The 5,000-nt window shown below is 62.2% G+C and overlaps 1 pseudogene; it reads right to left on the bottom strand.

Annotated features, from left to right (window-relative positions):
• LOC126448354 (large subunit ribosomal RNA) overlaps window positions 1-5,000 on the bottom strand; it is a 7,959-nt pseudogene that overhangs the window by 2,177 nt on the left and 782 nt on the right.

Below are 5,000 nucleotides of genomic sequence, written 5' to 3'. Positions count from 1 at the left end.
CGCCCGCGACTGCGCCGTGCCTTCGTAGGGAAGGCGTTGATGCGGGCGCGGAGGGCGTCGATGTATTCACGCCCAGATAGCAGGCGACTGGTGTCGGCGACCCACTGATGTTGGCCACTGACGGCGGCAGAAGATGACAGTGCCGCACCGTCAATGGCGATGTGTAGGCGCGCCGCCCACATTTCCCCAACCTGCGTTGACGATTTGAGGAGGTGGCCCTCCCACATTAGGTGGCGCTCCAGCACCTCGATCTCACGCTGTACCTCATCCATGCCTACACCGTCGCAGGCTGGCCCTATCTTCTTCAGCGCCAGGAGACGGGACCGACGGAGGGTCGGACCCATCCATCGGCAAGATGGAATGCCGAGGCCCCCCTGGGCAACAGGAGCGTGGAAGTATCCCAGGGGGGTGTCCGCCGGAAGGCGGAACCATCTCCTGACGGCGGCCCGGATGGTAACGTCGGCCGACTTCAATGCACCCACCCGGGTGCGGCTGAGGGCCAGCCCGTGGTACAGGCCAGGGAGAAGTACGTTGGTGAGAGCGTGGAGGCGCTGTTGCGGCTTCAGCGGAGCTCGGGAGATGACGTCAAGCTGCTCCACCAGGTGGCTACGTGGATTGAAGACACAGCGACCCGCCGTGGAAAATTGCAGCCCCAGGTACCGGAAGGTTTCACCCACACGCAGGGCAGGCATGGTGGTATTGCCTGCTGTGAAGGTGACATTGCTGTCCACCTTCACCTTCTTCTCGCGCCCTGACGCGACTAAGGCGAGGGTGAAACACTTCCGGGCGTTGATCTGCAGCCCCAGGTGGGCGAGGGCTGCGGTAGCTGCGTCGATGAGGGACTGCAAGCCCCTCGGGGTCGCTGCAAACAGCAAGACGTCATCTGCAAAGGCCGCAGCGTTGACTCTGCGACCGAGGATCCGAGCTCCGATGTGGGAGGGCAGTTGGCCTAAAACATAGTCCACCGCAAAGTTGAACAGGAGGGGGGAGAGGGGATCGCCCTGGCGAACGCCCCGTGCTGGCTGCACAGACACGCCCACGCCGGCGCCGTCCGCTATCGCTGTCGTGCTGCCCTCGTAGCACCGCTCGACATACTCGACAAAGCAATCCGGCAGGCCATGCGCCTTCAGCACGGGGCGAAGGGCAGCATGATCTACCGAATCGAATGCCTTAGATACGTCGATCGATGCCACAAAGACAGAGCGGCAGGAGCGAACTGCGTCGGTGAGAGCAGTGTCCAAGATGAAGGTATTTTCCAACATCCCATCCCGAGGGATGAATGCCCGCTGACGTTCGTCCACAGCACAAGCGCGCATCAGGCGTGACGCGAGAACCTTGTGAAAGGTCCGCGCCAACACCGAGCAGACCGTAATGGGGCGAAAGTCAGCGGGGGATGTTGGTGCAGCCGTTTTCGGGAGAAGGGACGTCCGCGCGCGAAGCAGGCGTTCCGGAAGGGCGCGGGCCAGAAGGAAGAGATTCATCACTTTCACCAGGACTTCGTGCGGCAGACGCCGCAACTCCGCTGGGGTAAGGCCGTCCGGCCCGGCTGCTGATCCCCTGGGCGGCAACGCGGCGGCGACCTCCTCATGTGTGACCGGCCCCCATATGCACTCGAGAGCGACAGGCTCTGAGTGCGGGAGGAGGCGGTCACGAATGAAGCCCGCGGTGGAGATGGGCTTCTTGGTGAAGAGGTCCGCCCAGAAGTCCAGCAGACCAGGGATGGCAGGTGGCGGCTGGAGCAGGGTGCCATCCAAGAGGCCGCGCACGCAACGCGCACGCGACCGTCGGAAGGCATCCTGCGTTCTCGCGTACTCCCAGCGGCGCCGCTTGCGCTTCTGCGTCGGCGGCGCGGCAGGCGGCCGCTTCGATGGTTGGCGCGGCCGCTGTGTCCTGGTGATCGATCTCTCCCCTCTGGACCCGACCGACGCAAGGGCATCCGGGAGCATGCCCAGGATGACATCGGGCGGCGTGCCCCGCCCCAGACCGATGACACGATCCAGGGCAGAGAAACGCTGGGCGGAAGCGGGTAGCCCCGCCAGATGCTCCCAGATGGCGGCGTCAGTTGGCCCCTCCGGCGGCGGCCCGGTGGTGTCGGCCGCGAAGTCCTCGGCTGCGTCGACGGGCGGCGCAGCGGCCTCGCCCGCGTCAGGCAGCGGGCTCGCCGCTCCCCGGCGGGACGCCAGCTCTTCCCCCCGACCGATCTCAAGCGCCTCCATGAATTGGCGGACAAGCTGCTTGTGGGCAGCTTGCCGCCGTCGGCACTTGATTGCCTCAAGCGTTCGGTCGGGGAACATCCTGATGAGCTCTTGATTTACAAAGAAGAACCGGGCGTCCCTCTCGAGGAACAGTTCGGCCTCTGCCTTGGCGAGCGACAGGACTTCTTCCTCCGTCCACCTCGCGCGATGCCTCTCCGTGACGATCTCCGCGTTGGCGGCCGCAAGATGTTGGCGGCGGCGATGGACCCCGAGACCGTTCTTGGTTGTAAAGCTGCGGTGGCACTCACTACAGGTATACATAGCTGCAAAAGTTACAAGATTTTCGGCACGGCCGGTTGGCCGGCTAGGTGCTGGGGGAGTTGGGGTGGCACCTTCAGCGGAAGGGCCACCACTTATTCTCTGCTTACTGCCCCCAACTAAAAAAGGGATAGTGCGAGGGGGGGCTGGTAACCCCCCCAAGCCCCAGGTGCGGTCTTCCACTCTGCTAAAATCAGCGGGCCCACGAGAAGGGGAGAAGACCGCAGGAGAGGAGAGGCTAAGAGGGCTAGGCCCATGTATTGCGCATCACTCTCCCTGTAACTATAACCCAAGGAAGGCACCTCGCAGCTGCAGCACGACTACATCAAGACCGCACTTCGAGAAGCCAAGTCCGGATGCAGCCACACCGCAGCCACTTGGCCACCTTAAGAGAGTCATAGTTACTCCCGCCGTTTACCCGCGCTTGCTTGAATTTCTTCACGTTGACATTCAGAGCACTGGGCAGAAATCACATTGCGTCAACACCCGCTAGGGCCATCGCAATGCTTTGTTTTAATTAGACAGTCGGATTCCCCCAGTCCGTGCCAGTTCTGAGTTGATCGTTGAATGGCGGCCGAAGAGAATCCGCGCACCCGCGCGCCCCCGGAGGAGCACGCTAAGGCGGACGCGGCCTCGCAGCAAGGAAGATCCGTGGGAGGCCAAGGCACGGGACCGAGCTCGGATCCTGCACGCAGGTTGAAGCACCGGGGCGCGAACGCCGCGCAGGCGCGCGCATCCTGCACCGCCGGCCAGCACGAGGCCAACCAACGGCGAGAGCAGACCACGCCCGCGCTAAACGCCCGCACTTACCGGCACCCCTACGGCACTCACCTCGCCCAGGCCCGGCACGTTAGCGCTGACCCACTTCCCGACCAAGCCCGACACGCCCCGATCCTCAGAGCCAATCCTTATCCCGAAGTTACGGATCCAATTTGCCGACTTCCCTTACCTACATTATTCTATCGACTAGAGGCTCTTCACCTTGGAGACCTGCTGCGGATATGGGTACGAACCGGCGCGACACCTCCACGTGGCCCTCTCCCGGATTTTCAAGGTCCGAGGGGAAGATCGGGACACCGCCGCAACTGCGGTGCTCTTCGCGTTCCAAACCCTATCTCCCTGCTAGAGGATTCCAGGGAACTCGAACGCTCATGCAGAAAAGAAAACTCTTCCCCGATCTCCCGACGGCGTCTCCGGGTCCTTTTGGGTTACCCCGACGAGCATCTCTAAAAGAGGGGCCCGACTTGTATCGGTTCCGCTGCCGGGTTCCGGAATAGGAACCGGATTCCCTTTCGCCCAACGGGGGCCAGCACAAAGTGCATCATGCTATGACGGCCCCCATCAACATCGGATTTCTCCTAGGGCTTAGGATCGACTGACTCGTGTGCAACGGCTGTTCACACGAAACCCTTCTCCGCGTCAGCCCTCCAGGGCCTCGCTGGAGTATTTGCTACTACCACCAAGATCTGCACCGACGGCGGCTCCAGGCAGGCTCACGCCCAGACCCTTCTGCGCCCACCGCCGCGACCCTCCTACTCGTCAGGGCTTCGCGGCCGGCCGCAAGGACCGGCCATGACTGCCAGACTGACGGCCGAGTATAGGCACGACGCTTCAGCGCCATCCATTTTCAGGGCTAGTTGCTTCGGCAGGTGAGTTGTTACACACTCCTTAGCGGATTCCGACTTCCATGGCCACCGTCCTGCTGTCTTAAGCAACCAACGCCTTTCATGGTTTCCCATGAGCGTCGATTCGGGCGCCTTAACTCGGCGTTTGGTTCATCCCACAGCGCCAGTTCTGCTTACCAAAAGTGGCCCACTTGGCACTCCGATCCGAGTCGTTTGCTCGCGGCTTCAGCATATCAAGCAAGCCGGAGATCTCACCCATTTAAAGTTTGAGAATAGGTTGAGGTCGTTTCGGCCCCAAGGCCTCTAATCATTCGCTTTACCGGATGAGACTCGTACGAGCACCAGCTATCCTGAGGGAAACTTCGGAGGGAACCAGCTACTAGATGGTTCGATTAGTCTTTCGCCCCTATACCCAGCTCCGACGATCGATTTGCACGTCAGAATCGCTACGGACCTCCATCAGGGTTTCCCCTGACTTCGTCCTGGCCAGGCATAGTTCACCATCTTTCGGGTCCCAACGTGTACGCTCTAGGTGCGCCTCACCTCGCAATGAGGACGAGACGCCCCGGGAGTGCGGAGGCCGCCGCCCCGTGAAGGGCGGGGAAGCCCCATCCTCCCTCGGCCCGCGCAAGGCGAGACCTTCACTTTCATTACGCCTTTAGGTTTCGTACAGCCCAATGACTCGCGCACATGTTAGACTCCTTGGTCCGTGTTTCAAGACGGGTCGTGAAATTGTCCAAAGCTGAAGCGCCGCTGACGGGAGCGATTATTCCGCCCGAGAGCATCCCGAGCCAACAGCGGCGCGGGTCCGGGGCCGGGCCAGGTAGGTCCGTCATCCGGGAAGAACCGCGCGCGCTTGCCG

This window comes from Schistocerca serialis, unplaced genomic scaffold, assembly GCF_023864345.2.
Source record: "Schistocerca serialis cubense isolate TAMUIC-IGC-003099 unplaced genomic scaffold, iqSchSeri2.2 HiC_scaffold_606, whole genome shotgun sequence".
NCBI lineage: Eukaryota > Metazoa > Arthropoda > Insecta > Orthoptera > Acrididae > Schistocerca > Schistocerca serialis.
This window is presented reverse-complemented; position numbering and strand designations above follow the sequence as displayed.